Raw genomic sequence first — 20,089 nt, forward strand, 5'->3', positions numbered from 1 at the left:
GATCGGGCAACATTTTCCGCGTAGACCCGTATTTTGGCGATAATTTTGCGAGTCGCAGCTTTATACGGGGTCTGCTAGAGATGCTCTTAGATCATCTCTAGGAGTACTCGTAATAATCGACCCTTAAAAAGCGTATAAGGGGCATTCTAAACCGGTTTTATGGTGCGAAATTGCCGAGGACAAAACAGAACCCGTAAATAAAACTGTATCTAGCTATAGCCCATTTTTTCCCTTTTTCCTCCCGTCCCGGCGAGTCCGTCTACGGCCACGACGTGCCTCGCCCTGCTGCCCCGGCTTGCACCGGCGCCGCCCGCCTTGCCCCGCCTCGTCTTGGTGCTGCCCGTTCCGACCATGCATGAAGTGAAGGAGCCCTGTGCCACCCGCCCCCGATTGAGCCCGACACTGCCCGTAGTCGCGCGTATGTTCCTCGTCGTGGCCGCGCGAGGTCCCCCACCCCTGCTCCGCTCTTCTCCGGTGATGCCTCACCCTGATTCAGGCCGCCAGTGGCCTGCTCCATCCCGCCCGTGGACGGCCTCGCTTCGGCAGTGGAGGTCGAGCTGGCCGCAATTCGGACCGACGGCGACAAATTCCGGCGTGCGGCGGCTTCTTCCGACATGCGGCGACGTATTTCGGTGAGTTTGGGGTAGATTTCGGCCAGTTTCGCGACGACGCGTTTACTCCGACGAGGTTTGACCAGTTTACGGATTGAACTGTATACCGCCTCCAAAACTGCACATATAAGGTTTTCGCGGATGGATTTACCGTGCCACTTAAAAAGTTTACGGGTCAAACACGTTTTACGGGGTCTGCTAGGCATCATTTTTGCAACCGAAACTGTAAACGCGTTGTTTTTTTACGGATTTGATCATTATACGGGGTCTGCTAGAGATGCTCTTGGTCACCACTGGCGGAGGTAGACGAAATTTTCTAGCGAGACCAAAGGTGGAATATAAGTGCTTGGAGGAGGCAAATGCAGAATATGAGTGCTATAGGTGGCTACTTGAGTAACACGAGGAAATTGACTTTTTATAACTAAATTCCTAACAGTTTGATTGTAGCTACAAAGTTAATCAATTCTTGATGAAATTAGTGCTGAAAAAAGGAAGATGCACACATATAGCAGCAGATGATATATGTGATGGTAAGGATGCAAGCGGAGCGGGTTGCGGTCACCATGCACCCACTTTGCGTACGCATGCACTCGCGGTTTATGCGGGGGTTCGCGTAAATTCCACACAAATTATTTTGCGCTTACCATAATCCATCAGTGTTTCATTCACATGCATCCTGGACAGCAACACCGGTCTATCAGAATCCATCATTGATCAGCTGGTAAATGGTAGAGACGAGTAGACGACATCAATATATAGTGCAGTTCTTCCATGAACAAAGGTTGTGGCCACAGAGATTGCTTCCTCTTTTTTTTTTAGAACCGGGCTTCTCCCCTTTCCATTAAATGCATAACGGAAATACACAGTTTTGGATCCGAGATCAAAGAGAGAAGAGGGAAAGAGAAGAAGCGAGTTCAGAGCAGTGCTAGGAAACCCACCGCCTTGCGCCTGTCCTCACAAACACAAGGCTATGGGGCGAAAACCTAGCATCACCCAAAATCTCACCACACCCCTAAGAGAGATAGACCAACCTCCAGTACCATGTTTGAACACAACCAAAATATGAAACCAGACTAAGCAACATGTCTCACAGGGTCAAGATAGGATAAAACACCATAACACCAGGGTCATCATATTCCGAGTGCATCACCATTCGTCCCAGTTATCACTTTCCTCATCCTGCTTGTTTGGATCTGGCATTGGAGGCCCACAAAGTAGCAGCATCTGCGAAGCGTTTGTTTTCAGCATCTCCGCACCTTTTTTCATCACCTCAGCCATCTCCGGCTTCTGCAGACCTGTCCAGTATAGTATAAAAGCACAAGCTGTGAACACAATTTCAAACGGATTATTGATCCATTTCTTATCAAAAGTAGCACGATTGCGAGCAAGCCAAATTGCCCAGCATATAGCAGCTAAACCAATGGTATAAGCCTCTGGGCAGGAAGGTAAAAAGGAGTGAATCCAAGCATAATATTGCCACATGGAATTAGGAACACATTCAGTGCCCAACATCGAGCCCACTGTTCTCCAAACAACTCTGGCAACAGGACAGAAAAACATAATGTGTTGAGCAGATTCTTTCTGATCACAGAAAGAGCATGTAGGATCCCCTTGCCATTTTCTTTTTTTGAGGTTGTCTCTAGTTAGAATAGCATCTTGGCACATTTGCCACATAAAAATTTGAATTTTCAAAGGCATCTTGGATTTCCAAATCCATTTATGATTAGAACCAGCCAAGTTTCTTTCTAACCACCGATACATAGATTTGGTAGTATATTCCTGAGTACTATCAAATTTCCAGAATATTTCATCATTTTTCTCCTTGTCCATCTTACTTATCACATAATTCTTGAGTTCATCCCACCTTGTTTGCGTATCGCTATTATATCTTCTACGAAAGGAATCGCAAGGGTTCATGGATTCAATTTTATTCACAGTAATATTTTACTCAGTGCAAATCTCAAAAAGATCAGGGAACTTATCTTTCAAATTAGCATTGTCACCCAAATCATCATGCCAAAGAGTGGCAACATCACTCTTGTTCACCTTGATCCCTCTCCCAGCAATATAATGCTCTCTAACCTTCAAAAGAGCTTTCCAACAGGGGGAGTCATTTGCTTTCTGCTTAACCATCATAGGAGGTGATTTTTTGAGATATTTGGCTTTTACTATGTCTTGCCAAAGCCCCTCTTTTCTCTCTAATTTCCACCACCACTTAGTCAACAGACTAATATTTTGTTTTCTCAAATCTTTAACCCCAAGGCCCCCTTTATTTTTTGATCTAAAAATTCTCCCCCATTTTACCATATGATAACTCTTTCTGTTACCAGTACGATGCCAGAAAAATTTCCTTCTGGGCTTATCCCATCTCTCCAAGGTAGACTTTTTAATCAAGAACATAGACATATAATAAGAGGGGATATGTGAGAGCACAACATTAACTTTTATCAGCCTACCCCCACTAGACAGTGTTTCACTGATCCATGATTCACCATGACTGAAAAATTTATCATCTACAAACATCCAGTCACAGCTTTTGAGGCCAGTATAACTGACAGGAACTCCCAAGTATTTAATAGGAAAACTTCCAACATCACAATTGAACATCTCAGAGTACTTCCTGACAGTATCATCATCAGCCCCTACTGAGAAGATTTCACTCTTTAAAAAATTAATTTTCAAGCCTGACATAATCTCAAAGAGATACAACAGCAGTTTAATATTCAGCACCTCCCTAGGGTTATCTTCAAAGCACAGAATAGTGTCATCTGCATATTGCAGAATAGCCACTCCATGTTCAACCAGATCAGATGCCGGCCCTTTAAAAAGGCCATTCTCCTGTGCATTAAGAACCATCTTGGTTAAGCAATCAGCTGCCAGATTAAACAAAAAAGGGGAAAGGGGATCTCCCTGCCTCACACCTTTAGCACTTTGGAAATATTCCCCCATTTCATCATTCAGTTTCACACTAACAGTCCCTCCTACCAAAATGTTCTTAATCCAGCCCACCCACTTAGGATTAAAGTTTCTCTTAATATGACACTCAAGGAGGAAGTCCCAGTTGACTTTATCATAGGCCTTTTCAAAATCAAGCTTAAGCACTATCCCAGGTTTCTTACGGCTATAGGAATAGTGTAGAATTTCATGGAGAGACATAACACCATCCATGATATCTCTACCTTTAATAAAAGCATTTTGGTTTCTGCTAAACAGTACATCCACAAAAGGCTCAAGTCTGATGGTGAGCACTTTGGTGATAAGTTTATAAATGCATCTGAGTAAGCAGATTGGTCTAAATTGCTGAATCTTATCAGCTCCAACCACTTTGGGTAATAAAGTGATGACCCCATAATTGAGTCTTTTCACATCTAAATCATCATTATAGAACCAATCAAAAAGCATTTTCACATCATCCTTAACTACACCCCAGCAGCTTTGGAAGAATTCAATTGGAATATTATCAGGGCCTGGAGCTTTATTATGTTTCATAGAAAATAAAGCATTCCTGATTTCCAGCTCTGAAAAAGGTCTAAGTAATATGAAATTGTCTATATCTTGTAGTGTTTCCTGTTCTTTCCACATGTTGCTCTTAATCCCACACATGTTCCCAGGAGCAGGACCAAAAAGCTCCCTATAAAAGTTTGTGGCATGCTCCAGAAGATTCTTGTTTCCCTCAATAACCTTCCCATCATAACAAAGGGATACAATAGTATTTCTCCTCCTCCTTCCATTCACCATTCTATGAAAATAACTAGTATTGTTATCCCCTTTCAATAACCAGTTATCATGAGATTTTTGTAACCAGAAAATGTCTTCTTCCATCAAGAGATTATTCAACTCTACCTCAAGATCTACCTTTTTCACATACAGTTCAGGTGATAAGGTATCAGTTTCTTGCAACATTTCCAAGTAACCAAGTTCTTCTCTCAGCCACTTCCTTCTCAGTCTTGATTTACCAAAAATATTGGAACTCCATCCCTTAAACTTTTTCTTAAACCTCTTCAGTTTAATATTGATAATATCAATAGGATTTATTGAATGAACAGGTTGCCTCCATATTTGTGCTACCAGGTGTAAGAATTCATGGTTCTGTAACCAGTTCAAATCAAATTTAAAGCCCCTAGATTTAACAGGGATAGGGATGTTATCCTCAGTATTTAAAATCAAAGGGCAATGATCTGAAATCTCCCTCACAATTTTCCTAATAAAAGTAAAAGGAAAAAGGTGCTCCCAGGAACTAGACATGAGAACTCTATCTAATTTTTCAAGAGTAGGCATATTCTGTTTGTTGGACCAGGTGTACTGTCCCCCACTCATATCAACCTCTCTCAAAAAAGAGAAGGTATTAATGATAGTATTGAAAAGATCAGAGGAATGGCCCAGTCTAACTTTCTTATTTTTATCACTGGTAAATCTCAGGATATTAAAGCCCCCCCCCCCAATAATGAAAGGACAAGTAACCCCCCTGCACATATCTGCCATTTCAGTAAGGAATTCCATCTTATGTTCTTCATGAGCAGAACCATATACTACCATAATGCAATAAGTACCCCTTTTACATTTATCCCAAATTTCAAGTCTCAGAATATACTTGCCAAATAAACAGGTTTGAATGTCATAGTGTGCACTCCTAACACCACAAAGAATACCACCAGATTTTCCTACAGAAGGAATCCACTTCCAACAAAAATTATCCCCTGGATCAAATTTCCTCAAGAACTTAGAGGAAAAGTCCTTTTTCATTGTCTCCTGAATCCCCACAAAATCAAGGTTGAAATCTCTAATTAAATCACTTAAGTAGGTTGCCATACCTTTTTTCCCATCCCCCTACAGTTCCAGAAGAGGCACATCATTTCTTTTTTATCTTAGGAGAATGAGTTTTATTGCTAGGTTTACCAGGGTCCATGGTCTTACCTGCAATTCCACTCACTCCTTGATTTTGACTCCTAGTAACAGGTTTAGAAATAACCACATTAACTTTTCTTTTTTCTCTTTGCCTAGATCTTACACTTTTAAAACCTTCATCATCTATATCTCCCTCATCCCCCCAAGCTGTATTAAGGGGGGAGGATTCCCCTGCTACATTAGTAAGCAACAACATCTCTTCTGTTTGTTTAATATCAGTATTAACTTTCTTAGCAATATTAGCTCTATTTTTTTCCAATTCTCTAATAACATCAATAACAGTAAAATCATCATCAGGTATGTTCACTCCCATATGAGCAGCCATATCAACAATTTCCATATTGGATAGCACATCAAAAGAATTTTTAGATACCAGATCATTACCTTGTAAGTTCCTTTTCTTTGCCAACTTCTCAGCTCTGGCACCAACATGGCCCATAGTGATCTCAACATTTCTCTTGCTGAACCTGGGTTGCACTTCTTCCAGCACAGGAGGAGTAGGTACAACCTCCATAGTTTCATAGGCTTCCCCAGGAGATTGCACAAAGTATGTCTGTTCTTTCTCCTAAGAATTCTTGCCATCATTTTTTATCTCAGTAACTGTTGGTTCTCCCAAACAGGCATCCAAGTAAGAAGAAAATTTGCTGTGAATCACAGGACTGGAAGCAGTCTGCATAGAATTCACCACAATTTTCTGAAAGGAAGTGCCCATAGCAGATTGTTTGTCACCCTCTTGCATATGATTTTTTTCTGCTTCAGCAGCCATAGAGTCTATGAGCAGCACATTATCCACATCCTCACTTTCCTCCTCAGATTGAGTTTCTTCACTTTTTTCCTGATTTTGCATCATGCCAACTTTTTCCTGAATACTGTCCAATCTCACACTCATTTTTTTTGCCCTCCAGACATGCCAGAGGGAGCCGAAGACTCCCCCATAGTAGATGCAGAAATATTCTGCCCATCAGGTCTAATATTCTCATTCAACTTAGTTCTTTTAGGAGAATTTCCCCCATCAGCCTCCATTTTTGCACATTAATTTTTTCTTTAGGAGGATTTTTCACAAGAATCTTATCCACAGAAAAGAAAAAATCATAGAAATGGCCCCCCAGAACTCCTTCAGCAGATGTAGGAATATTTTCAGCATCTCTACAACCCAATTTAATCCTGACTGATTCAGGTCTGTTTATAGTAGCCTTGTCTATTTCCAGAGTGACCCCAACCAAGGAACCCACATATGCAATGTTTTTTTCATGCCTTTTATCCAAGGGAATATTAATGACATTAACCCAAGCTATGTTAAGTATGCCCTTAGCTCCCACAGATTCTGACCACTTCCTCAAATTAATCACAGCCCCACAACTTTTCACATGCATGCTCTCAGCAAAACAAGCCTTATCAACATCCCTAGGTGATGGAAATATCATCACAAAGGTTTTTGGCCCAATCGACCTAGCAGAACATCTCCAGTTTGTGTTAATATAAGCATTAAAAAACTCCTCCAATTGTCTACCAGACGCTTGCCCCTCCACCACAGATATAACAATGAATCGGTTCCTATCAGTGTTCTGATTCGGAGTACTGTGATCATGAATATAGAAAAAACCATTCCCTCTAGCCTGGAATCCACACATCGGAGCCACACATTCCCAAGGAAGCATCGTATTGCAAACCGACGCCATATGACCATGATTCCCACATCTACCACACACAGAACGAGGACAGAAAGCAGGCAAGTGACCTGGATCCTTGCAGGAAATGCAAACCTCAGCACCACCCACTAGTGGGGCGGTGTTCCTCTTGCCAGGAGTAGGATGACGACGCTCTTGGATTTGAGGTTGCTTTCCGCCTGCTGCTCCAGCAACCGCGGTGCTGTCGCCCCACTTCTTAGATCCGCGCGGACCGCCTTGCTCCATCACCTCAGCATCCCACTGCGCCTTGTCGGACGACCCATGGCGTGGATCAATGTTGGAGGAGCCACCTTCGTCGTTGTCATGAGATTGCTTCCTAAAAAACAGCACACCACAAACAACAAAATATAAAGCGAATGAAGTGGATCAGTTGCCGTCGGCTGCTCGCATGTTGCTAAAAGCTCGTTAGAGCAGGCAACACAAGGATCAAAGCCGATGGGCAACTGCGAGGTGTGGTTGAGAAGTTTTCTGGATCTTAACACTGATCATATGGTATATGGTTAGCGGTTTTGCTTCACATAGTAGTTAATACATATGCATTGAGTTCAAAAGAAAAATTCTTAGGAATAAATATGTAGTAACATTCACAATTTTTTGAAACATCTTAATTTTGTTTTATTTTCCAGCTGGTCGTGCCGGGTGGAAGACTGGTGTGCACCTCCATATAAAATCATAGCTCCCAAAGGGCCAAACTGTGAACTTCTTCTGCCCGCGCCGCTGTTCTTCTGTCCCCGTCGTCGTTTCCACCGATCCCACGTCGACCGGTGATGAAGGCGGACGCCGTTGCTTCCTTCGGCTTTGGGCTGCTCTACCTGCCACCACTCGACCCCGCCCCAAAGCCGCATCGGAGCAGGAGTCGGGAGGATGTTGGGCTTCGCAACCAAATGGCGGCAGCCTCTCGCCACTGTCACTTGCAGGCGGCCTCACCGCATTCGCGCAACAGTGGTGAGGGATAGCGGTAGCATCGGGACTCATCTTCCATTTTCGACAGCGACAGGAGCAAAGAACGGCTCACGGTGTTCGTGTTCGACGGGGGCTCCCACTTTCGGTCCATCCACAAGGCCACCGCTTGGCAGGGATTGTATATGGCTATCATATTTAAAGTTGTGGCTTCACAAGATCTCTGGATTTTATACACTTTTTTCAGCATAGCTGATTCTCATAATGACATCAATGTGCTTCAACGCTTTCTGGTGTTTGGAAAGCTTGAGAAAGCAACTTCCCAAAGGTCAGCTTGGGGATCAATTGCCACTAGTACAACAACGGGCACTAGCTAGCTGATGATATCTACCGTAAGTGGACAACTCTTGTGACGACAATCCCAAACTCGATAGGAGAGAAGAGGTAGAGATTTTTCCAATCACAAGAGAGTGCTAGAAAGGATGTGGAACGTGTTTTTGATGTGCTTCAATCTAGATATATCATCATTTGGTATCATGTTAGAACTTGGAACACCATGAGTTGTGACAGATGATGACTATTTGTGTGATCATGCACAACATGATCGCAGAAAACGAACGAAAGGATGAAATCTTCGACCTGGTGTTTCAATTTTAGAATAAAAATGTTGTTCCTGAGCATGAAGAGGCAACAATGTTTGTATAGTACATTCAATTCCATCACAAGATGCACGCTTGTGCAATGCACGTTCAACTATAAAATGATGTGGTTGAATAGATGTGGACTCATCTGGTCAACCAGTAGATGTATCGACTCTTTTCTTTCAAATGTATCTATGACAGCTTAAATTTCATTTCGTTTGTAAACTTTGAGATTTTAATTTGGTTCTCAAAGTTGGATGCATCAGCGCGTTGGATATTCTGCACAAACAAGGGTGGATGCGGCCACCAACGGATAAAATCCGTGTTCGTTTGCGTCTGCGTGTGGAATTGCGTGATAACCGGTTTTGCTTTGCAAACTGGTTAACACATATGCATTGAGTTCAAAAGAGAAATTATTAGAAATAGATATGCAAAAGCATCTATAGCCGTAGCATATAAATCCGGCTCCTCAAATGCCCGCAGAGGCATTCGGACGCGGCCGCGGACATGAACCGATCACCTCTTAAGTTTTCACTGTCATAACCATTTTTTTCTTCTTATACATTCAGTCAGATGCATGTGATTGGTGAAGATAAAATTAGAGAAATAAAAAAAATAAACAAAGAAAAAAGATAGGCCAAACTATATGCGGTGGATGCATGAGCATTCATTGGACCCATCTGGACGCACCTCATATTCATTCCATATATGAGGGCAATATGAGGAGTGTCGGACAGTTCAGATATTTAAAGAGGCTTTGAGGAGTTTGAAACTTTTTCCTCCTGTCTCATGTCCGGTCAGTGATCGCTACATTCGTCCGGTCAATATGAAGAGTCCTATTGTAGACATTCATAATTTTTTGGAACGTATTAATTTTATTTCGAGACTGGTGTGCACCTCCATATAAGAGCATCTCCAACAGCCGCGCTTCGCACCGTGCCCAAAAAATGTGTTTGCCGCGCGCGCTTCGGCTGGTTTAGCGCGGGGATAGGCGCTGGCTCCAACGGCCGCGCTATAATGTAGCACGCGCGCCGCTCAAGGAGCGCCCAAAAATACAGCGCGCTTAGCACGCACAAACCACATATACATTTTTAAAAATAGGAGCAAAAATGATCAAACAAACAAAATAAATCAACAATAAATAGTCATTACAACTCAAACAAATAATTTATCGTTCAGTACAACAAATAATGCAATAAACACAACCAATAGTTCATGAACAATACAATGTCGAATGCAGAAATCATGCTCTTTCTCGTCCATGCCATGCCCACCACTCTTCAATCAGATCCTTCTGAAGTTCATTGTGCGTTGCGGGACGTCGAATGGCATGATAGGAGGCAACAAAACGGGCTACCCTTTCAGCCCTCCGTCGCACTCGCACGGGATGTCCCAAGAGCTCATACTGTGAGTAGTCTAAAACTTGGTCACGCTCATTCTCGATGATCATGTTGTGCATGATCACACAAGCGTGCATGATGTACCAAAATATTTTTTGATCCCAAAATCTAGCCGGTCCTCTCACAATAGCAAATTGGGCTTGCAAAATCCCAAATGCTCTCTCCACATCTTTTCTAGCCGTCGCCTGAGCATTGTGGAAATCATGATTTTTCTTACCTTCCGGCTTTTTCAACGGCTTCACGAAGGTTTGCCACTTTGGATAGATGCCATCCGCTAGATAATAGCCATAGTTGTACGTACGACCATTTGCTACAAACTGCACCGGTGGCAACTCACCATCTGCAATCTTATTCATCAGTGGTGACCGGTTGACAACATTGATTTCATTCAAAGATCCAGGCATTCCAAAGAATGCATGCCAAATCCAAGTCTCCTGATCGGCCACCGCTTCAAGGATTATAGTGGAACCTTTTTTGGACATGGAATTGCTCATGCCATGCCTTTGGACAATTCTTCCAACTCCAATGCATGCAATCTATTGAGCCAAGCATGCCAGGAAAGCCGCGAGCCTTGTTCATCGCCAATAGCCTTGCGACGTCTTCAGCAGTGGGAGATCTCAAATACTCCTCGCCAAACACTTGCACAATTCCCACTGCAAAACGCTTGACACACATGATGGTTTGGCTCTCACCCATAGCCAAGTGATCATCAACTAGATCAGCCGGGATACCGTATGCCAACATACACAAAGCGGCTGTCACCTTCAGAAAGGTGCTATGCCCGAGCTCTCCGGCGGCATTCCTCCTTTGCTGGAAAAACCGGTCATGGCTCGCTAGTTTCTCTGCAATGCGCTTGAACAAGTCGGTGCTCATCCTAAACCGGCGACGAAAATACGACTCCGGGTATGTGGGATTCTCCACGAAATAGTTCTTCATCAATCTGTTATGGGCATCAATCCTATCTCTCCAAATTTTCTCCCGACCCATAACCGAACCACCGTGCTTCGGTTTTTTATTGATATGCATAGCTATGATCATTGCAAGATCCTCCTCCTCTTCTATATCAAATTCTTCTTCGAAAGAATCATACGACGAACTCATCTACAATGTTCAATACTATACTATAAAAACTACAATTCAAAACATGCACCAAATTCATGAAGTTTGAGCAATACATACCTTGTAGGCGTTTTGTCGAACACCTTGCGGGCGCGCCGCGGCAGCGAGCGCTCGGGCGCTGTTCCTCCGACGACGGAGGCGCGCGAGGGCCGGCGGGACTAGAAGGGGGTGGGGCGGAAGCGCGGCAGCGCGGGGAGGCCGGGGAAGCGCCTGAACGGTCGCCGGGGGCGCGGGCGGCGGCGGCAGCGGAGATAGGCTGGGGAAGCGCCTGAACGGTCGCCGGGGGGCGCGGGCGGCGACGACAGCGCGGGGATAGGCCGGGGAAGCGCCTGAACGGTCGCCGGAGGGCACGAGCGGCGGCGACGGCGCGGCCGGATGAGGGTGGAAGTGGGAAGCGAGCACGAGAGAGTGGAGGAGCGAGCGCGCGATAGTGGAGGAGCGAGCGCGGGAGAGTCCACCGCGCGGGAGCTGACGCAGCAAATAAGCGGCGCGCGATTGCGTTTCGGCCAGCGCGCGAAACTGCATATGCCGCGCGCGCCGTTTTTGCGCGTCCGCAGGAGCTACACGCCGCGTTGCGCGCGCTAAAGCGGGCTATTTTGCGGCGTGACGCTAGTTTAGCGCGGTTGTTGAAGATGCTCTAAAATAACAGCTCCCAAAGAACTAAGCGGCCCCCGGCTCCGGGATTCGCTACCTGCCGCCGCTCCACCCCGCCCCGAAGCGGCAGCGGAGCCGGAGCGCGAGGGTGGTGGGCTTCGGGACCTGCTGTCGGCTGTCGCTTGCAGGCGGCCCCACCGCGTTCACGCGGCGGCGGCGGCGATGGGTAGCGGCGGCGCCGGGGACTCTTCTTCCTGTTCCGCGGCGGCGTCCGAAGCAGAAAAAGGCTCGCTGTGTTCGTGTCCGGCAGGGGCTCCAACTTCCGGTCCATCCACGACGCCGCCGCCGCGGGCGGCAAGGTGAGCAGCGGGGATGTGGTCGTGCTCGTCACGGACAAGCCAGGTGATGTGGATAATTCTTCAGATTGTGATTTGTCAGCCTGTACATTTTGAATTCTTCATACTAGAAAGCCATCAGTTTATGGGCTTCCACTTTTAGTCTGATGATTGTCAAATGCGTTCTTATCATGCTCTGAAGCCAGTGAAGATAACTTGATAGATGGCACACAAGCTAATCGTTTGCTCTTCTAGCCGCATGAACTTGTGTCGACAATTTTTGCTACAGACCGAAGCCCACTGTTAGATGATGTTTTCCAACCATTTGCAGTACTCGGGACCGACTGTGCACTTTGTGGATGAGCACTTCGATACAGGGAAAACTTTAGCCCGAAGGATTGTGCTCGTGTTACCCAATGATAACAGCATTCTGTATGAGGTAACATCTGTATCAGCAGCTATGGCTGCATGCATCACTCGATGCAGAGGCCGGGGCTTAGCCTCCTTTTCTAAAAAAAAAAAAAAAACTGTATCAGCAGCTGAGATTTCTCCTGCAGCTGCATGCTACATTGTTGTGGTTATTTTCAATTCCTTAGCTGCCAACCTACCATTGGCTTTGACATCTCAGGAGCACCATGTTTATGTCGAGGCAGTTGCCGCCTTGTGCGAGGACCGGATTGTGTGGCGAGAAGACGGTATCCTGCTTATCAGAACTCGGACAGACCCCAATGCATACACCTAAATCGTGGTGCTATCTTGAGGTGTCTTGAACAGAAATAGAACTTATAGATCCCCTGCCAGTTCCCCCCTGTCTGACAATCTGGTCCAGAATATCAATGAAATGATACACAATTCTTTGCGTATTCGCAAAGAAAAAGACAATCTGGTCCCAGAATATCAATGAAATGATACACAATTCTTTGCGTATCCGCGAAAAAAAAAGACAATCTGGTCCCAGAAACATAACATGCACCTTGCACGGTGTTCTGCTCGTTTGTGTGGCTTAGCTTTGAAGATAATATGTGCTTCTTTTCAGTAAGTAGTAATTCACTAACCAATCTTCACATATCCACATCTCTCCTTTGTTCAAATGATGTTTTCTCTTTGAGATGTCAATTTGTTTCGTGCTACTGTTTGACATGCTTCTTTATGTGAGAGGGATAGAGAAGGGGATGGTGCGAATAGTAGCCATTCTTGGAGAGCCCTCTCAGACAGCAAGGGATAAGAGGAAGACGAGCAGGCGGCCATGCGAGCTGCGTTATGGTCCCTATCGCAGATTGTGGCCGTCAACGCCTGCATTTCTCTGTTTCCAACATATACTGCATCTTTAGCATGATGGCATACAAAAACTAGACCAGTGGAAAGATTTTAGTTGCATAATCTTCAGAACACATAAACACATCTGATATTCTTCTTTAGTTACTTGTATGAAAGCCAACTCCCTTGGGTCAAACTTTTAAGTTTTGTTTTGCTGTAACTTCCAACTTGATGAATCCTCGTATGTTCCTTTTTTCTTCTCTAGTTTTTTTTATCATACTTCTCCCCTGTATAGCATGCCTTTTGTACACACTTTTCCCATCTACGCAATCCTGCAGTTCCATATGTTTGGCTGCGCAATAATGAATTCTTCGCGCTCATGTCTCTCATTCCTGCCCCAATTTTTGTCCCAACCAAAATGACTCCTCAGTTTTTGTTCTGAACTCACCATGACTGTTAAGTTATTCTCTGGGCTCACCAACTGCACAAACTGCATTAGCCTTTTTTGCATTACCTTGAAAAAACATGTAAATCCAACTATAGATAAACGCAACCCTACCCTGATTAAAGATTTATGAAATTCCAGGATCCACCTTCTGTCCTTCCTGCTCAGTTGATACATTTTCTTGAATTTTGAATTTTATGCCTCTGATTTTGTGCCAATTTTAACCGAAAATCTCAGGCTCGGTCCCGCAAGTCCTTGGAGTTGCCGAGGGTGGGGAAGTGTCACTTGCCATTGAGCCAGCCACGCTCATAAGTCAAAAGCAAGTGTGGATATGACATGCATGCCACTATATACTAGAGGGAGTATATCTCATCATCATGGTCGCTTGGCACTAGCTAGTACTCCCTCGTCCCAAATTAAGTGACTTAATTTTGTAATAAAGTTAGTATAAACTTGAGTCGCTTATTTTCGGACGGACAGAGGGAGTATTTGCCACTGTTTCTAGTGAGGTTTGATATATACTACTCCACTCAGGACCTGTTTGGATTAGTGTTTCAGCTCGTTTCTGGCCGGTTTAAGATACAGACCTTCTTCCATCGTTTTCATTCTATATAGAAATCAAGAGGTGACCTGTAATTTACACATGTAAAAGAAATACACCTGTAAAAACTTACACCCATTCCAAACAGGGTGTCATGTTATCTTGCTCAGTTTCTTCTTTCAGAATGTTGGTTTCGTGTGGGTGCTTGGTTCTATTCTGTGCAATTCAGCTAGCGCTCCATCCATGTTAGAGCAACTCTAGCAGACCCCGCAAAAACTTGACCTGCAAAACGGGTTTGCGGTTTCACGAAGATCGCGTTTGCGGGTCGAAAACTAGCGCGGCCGAATAGAAACCGTATCTAGAACTGCATAATTTGAAAAAAACACTTTCGTGAGAGAACATAGATCATGATCAACACACTACAAACATAGTTCATACTACATACTACGTTAATACTAGTACTAGAGGGGGTCGGATCTGACGGCGGCGAGGTCGCAGCAAATGGACGACGCCGTGGAGGAGAAGGACGCTCAATCCTCCTCGCCGGAGCTGCAGAGGTCGATGTACTTCGCCGTCTGCTCCTCGCGGATGCGGCGCCACTCCTCGTACTTCTCCTTGGCGGCGAGGTTGGCGTCGACCGCCTGCCGCCACTCGAGGTCTTCGAGCTCCTCGGCGTGACGTCGGTGCTCCGCCTCCTCGCGCAGGCTCCGCTTGGCGATGGCGGCCGCAACGGCGTCGACGTCGGCGACATAGTCTTCCGGCCCGACGACTCCGCGGCAGCCGAGTGAACCAGGCTCCTTGGGCTCCTCCTTGACGGGGACGAAGTCGAACTCGTCCGGCTCCTCCGGCTCCTCTGACCACTCCCTCTTCACGGGGAGAAGGCCCGCGCCGGAGGAGGAGGAGCTCCCGGCGCATGAACATCTAGTGGAGGAGAAGGACGCGCACCGTCGGTCGTACTCCTCCGTCTCGCTTCGCCGGAATTTTTACGGGTCTGCGTGTTTTGCGGGGTCTGCTAGAGTTGCTCTTATCTTGGTCAGTTTGCGCCTACGCGGGCGAGGTGCTGCAACGGTGATATCGGTTGGTGTGGTGCTCTGGTCTCTTTGCTGCCTTCAGAGATGGTAAGCTGCGCGGCGTCGGCGAGGTCTGAAACCTAGCGCGTAGAGGCGCTGGGATTTTGTTATGGTTCCGTCCGTGATTTCGCATTATCAATTTTCCATCGGGAGAAACTGTCCGTTGGAATTGGAAGACAAGGGTTTTGTAGCCTGCCTGCTGGTTTCTCTCCAACTACAAGTATTTAACGTTGCAGAAGAAAAATATATTACAAGTAATATTTGTTTAGATACAGAGAGAGTAGCTAGTAGCGTACGTGCGTGCTCACGCAAATGCCGACGTACTGTCCTCGTGCGTGCCTCTGAACATCGTTGTCTGCATTTTATAACGCCAGCTAGCGACGTGAAGCACCAGTTACCAGCCCAAACGCAGCCATGCGATACATACACACATAAGGATGCAGAGAGGAATGGGCTGAGAGGCAGATATTCCAGCGGTCTTGCCCGACATGCCGGCCGGATCCGGATTGATTGGCAGCATGCCATGGCGTCTGCCTGGGTTTGGCGCACTTGACTTTGACCAACCACCGGTTGACCATCTCGACGATTGGACAAGGGGAGTGCTCTACGTGGGTGCGCCGGTCGAAACTTTTGTCCGACCGCACGCGGACCGCACGATCCATCAACCCCGTGCGTTCGCACCGTTGGATCTTCAATTCTTCATGCAATATTTTTCCTTCGATGCAACCGGTTGTAGCAAAAATTAACACGGTTGTAGCAAAAGTAAAAAACATCGATTGTAACGAAAAATTCGAAGAACTGAAGTTGCAACCAAACATATATGCAGCAAATATAACGCTGGTTGCAACAAATTTACAGAAAAAAATATTGTATAAAAAACGTTTGTATCAAAAAAAACACGGTTGCAGCAAATTTGACGAAAAAATATTGCAATCTGCCAGCGAGGCGTCCGGCCCGCGCGCGACCGGACGAACGATTCGGTTGAAAACGATTCCCATTGGACAATGAAGAAACTTTGTACGTACTACTACTATATACAGTACATGCACTCCTACTCGCGTCATGCTGTCGTACGTCAACGGGAAGCATGCAGGTAGGCCATAGCATTACTAGTCCGTAGGGACACTAATTGGCCGACTGGTTGATCGCGACTCCATCACACACGCAGGTGAGGCTAGCTAGGTTAGGTTAGGTACCACACCCAGCCTAACTAACGTTAGGTGTCAGTGACGTGTCACTAGTGGGCAAATCTAACACCCTATACGCCGGACTGCTATTTATATATCCTACCCAACACTCATATACCTTAAATTTAGATTCTTAAATACATGCCCGTCCATCATACACGTCAATATCACACATAAATAATAAATATTAATATAAAAAATACATAGATCTTACATAAAAATAATTCAAACATTAGCTCTTTAGTTTCCGTTGCGGATCCATATATGCTTTACAAGATCACTGAATAGCTGTGCGTACACATGATGACCTCAGACATTCTGATGCATCTGTAAAAAGTTCATAAACTATTTTGCGTCTTGATCTTCCGTGGTTTGTACTTGTTCTTCAGGCGCTTCGATATCATTGGTTTGTCATACTCATCACCCTCATCCTTGACAATCATATTATGTAAAATAAAACAACATGCCATTACCTGCCATGAAGTTTTTTGTTTGTCACATTATTGCATTTCCACGAACAATTCTACAACGAGGTTGAAGCATTTCGAATGCCCTCTCCACATCATTCTTAGCTGTTTTCTGCATTGTTGTAAAGTGGTTTTGTTTGTTGCCTTGTAGTTCGTATATTGTCTTCACAAACGCCGCCCATCGAAAATAAGTAAGCCATGTGAAATCACAAGGCAACTGAAGCAAATCTGGAAACAATGCTTCACAAACATCCCATGTCGCACCAAACGAAGCTGTTGCACGGCAGCGATTCCCCATTACAGAGCCTCCTTAATAAGGGAGATTGTTAAAGCACATTGGTGTCATTGTGAGAACCCGGTATTTCAAAGAAAGCGTACCAAATTCATAAGTCATGTGATGCCACTACTTCGAATATAATGGTGGCCTATTTGGTGTGACATTGGTACATTCCTCGTAAACCTTTGGGTCAGTTCTTCCATTACCAATGTATGCAAGCAATTGATCCGAGCATACCTGGAAAACCCTTGCCTCTCCAATAGCTAAAAAAAATTATGTGTTGTACACATTTGGTTCTTTCAGATACTCTGCTCCAAACACCTGTATCATGGCGCCGACAAACCTAACAGTAGTTTTCACGCATGTGCTCTCCCTCATTCGGACCATCTCATTAATGACATCGGCTGCAATAACAAGTGCAACCATCCACAAAGCAGTCGTGCGTTTCTGCTTAGCGTGGAAAGAAAGTTGGTCGCTACAATCCCTAGTGGGGTTGAAGTAATCACCATGTGTCTCAACTCAACGTGCAAAAACAATGGTTTGTGCATCTGAAACGCTCGTGAAACCATGGATTATCCAGAAAATTTGGGTCCTGAGCAAAGTAGCCCCTTTACAACAGTCGCGCTCCAGAGACACTATCGCGATCATTAACTCTTCTCCCTTTAATTGAGGCCTTGAAGTTCAGAATATGCTTCACCTTGTCAGTCAATTTTCTCTGAGCATGATCATATCTGTTTCTTCGTTTGATTCAAACGAATCAAAGAAGTCATTTTCAATTATTTTATAAGGCTCCATTGGTCCATACACCTTCTCCGCTGAAGCATCGTAATCCACTGTTATCCCTACAAATTTATAAAAACAAACATGGTCGGACAGTGTATCGAACACATCAAGGACAAGGTGCAGCCCGAAAGTTGTTGGACGTACCTCAGTGGCGTCCGGGTCGGCAACGATGTCCATGCGGTGAGCTCGGATGGAGGGACGGCTGTGCCGGTGTTGTCAAAGCTGAGGCTTGGAACAATGGTGGAGTAAGGGTGGCATTGGAGCTATGAGACGTCCCGTGCGAATAAAAAAGAAAAGAAGAGATACCAAATGGGATGGGTAGCTCGGGAGGAGGGGGTGATTTGATGCAATATGTGGCCGGGTCGGGTTATCGGGTCCGTCATGTCCGACATAACGGACGCGTCCGGTCATGGCTGAGCTACCCATATCCGGACTATAGTTAGACTGAATATTATCAATCAGACTGGACGTTTGGGCATCCGTCTAGGTTAATTTTTGTATCGATTATTGACCGATCCGTCCATCCAAACGTGAAAGCAGGGTTTGAAACGTCCGGCTATAGACGTTCTTGGACAACAACTTGTCAATCAGCCAGCCTTGGGCTAATCATCCTAGCCCTAGTAGAAGAAACCATGAAATCCACCTTAGATCTACCCATCGTTTTCCTCTCTTCTCGGTGGCACTCCAATGCAGGGAAATAAAATAAAATGCCCAAGTCAATTCACTTACGTACTACTAATTCGTTATTCATTTTAGCCCGGAACGACACTGATGGTTACCCAAAAATCCGGTGAGCAAAGTTTACGGGGGCGGGCCGACGATGGAGCACGTACCCATCAACCACCGCTGGCGGTGGCGGTGGCGGTGGCGCCCTGCCCGGAATGGATGAAAAGGACGGTGCGTCCATCTAAATGGAAATGGCCGAGGGCACGAGTCCGGGCAGGGACGTACACATGTTTCTATTCTAGCTGAGATTAGATACAAGGTTATGTCCGTGGTGCGAGGGTTCATGCTTCTTGAAGCATCTACACCCCGGCATCTTCAGATCCTTCAGGCCTCGTTTGGTTAAGGGGGATTGGGGAGGTTTTGAGAGGGAGGGATTTCAAGGGATTGGGTGAATCCCTTTGTTTCACCCAATCCTCTTAAATCCCCGGGGTTTTGCTTCCACTAGTCCCCGAGGAGGGTTTTGAAACACATGGATAGGAAGGGATTGAAGGGGAACGGAGGGGATTGGGCTAAGCAAACCCCTCCTACCAAATGGGCGCGCGAGGATCTGTGGGGTTTCTGGGGCCCTCGGGAATTTTCCTCTCAAACCCTTCCCAATCCGTCTTAACCAAACGAGGCCTCATGTATGTTCATGGATGGTTGGTCATTGATTGAACAAAAAAGGAAACGAAAAAGAATAATCTAATTCTAATCGGATCTCTCATATTGAAGAAAAACACTGTCATAATATAAGGTCTTGCGTATATACCCAGTCAGTCCGTCACATAAGACATATAATCATCATTTTTCTTTATTTATTTTTTTCTCTCTTTTCATTATTTTTTTTTCTGTTTTTTAACTTCATCAATCATGTGTAAATGATCGGACATATAAAAAGCTAACAAGGAGTGTGGCTCTATAGACAGATAATTGGGAACTCAAAACAAACATGTACGATTGCTAATCGAGCATGTTTACAAATATCAGGGGTCAGATTTGCTAAGTTCAACTGGAGATGCTATTAAAAGTAACCGTTGCAGCTTGCAAAGGCACCGGCATGTTACTGTAGGCATAAGCTAAACGCGGTTACATTTTTTTGGTGAATGCTCCTCATTTTTTTAATGTACCACAGCCTAAAGGGACACGACTTCAAAATAAATATTC

General features: G+C 45.2%; 1 long non-coding RNA gene across 1 annotated transcript; it reads left to right on the plus strand.

The window, feature by feature from the left end:
• Positions 1-11,934: 11,934 nt before the first annotated feature.
• On the plus strand, positions 11,935-13,830 carry LOC123420577. Its single transcript, XR_006619147.1, has 2 exons — positions 11,935-12,260; positions 12,525-13,830. It is a non-coding gene; the product is annotated as an uncharacterized LOC123420577 (long non-coding RNA).
• Positions 13,831-20,089: the final 6,259 nt, after the last annotated feature.

Source organism: Hordeum vulgare, chromosome 1H, assembly GCF_904849725.1.
Source record: "Hordeum vulgare subsp. vulgare chromosome 1H, MorexV3_pseudomolecules_assembly, whole genome shotgun sequence".
Taxonomy (NCBI): domain Eukaryota; kingdom Viridiplantae; phylum Streptophyta; class Magnoliopsida; order Poales; family Poaceae; genus Hordeum; species Hordeum vulgare.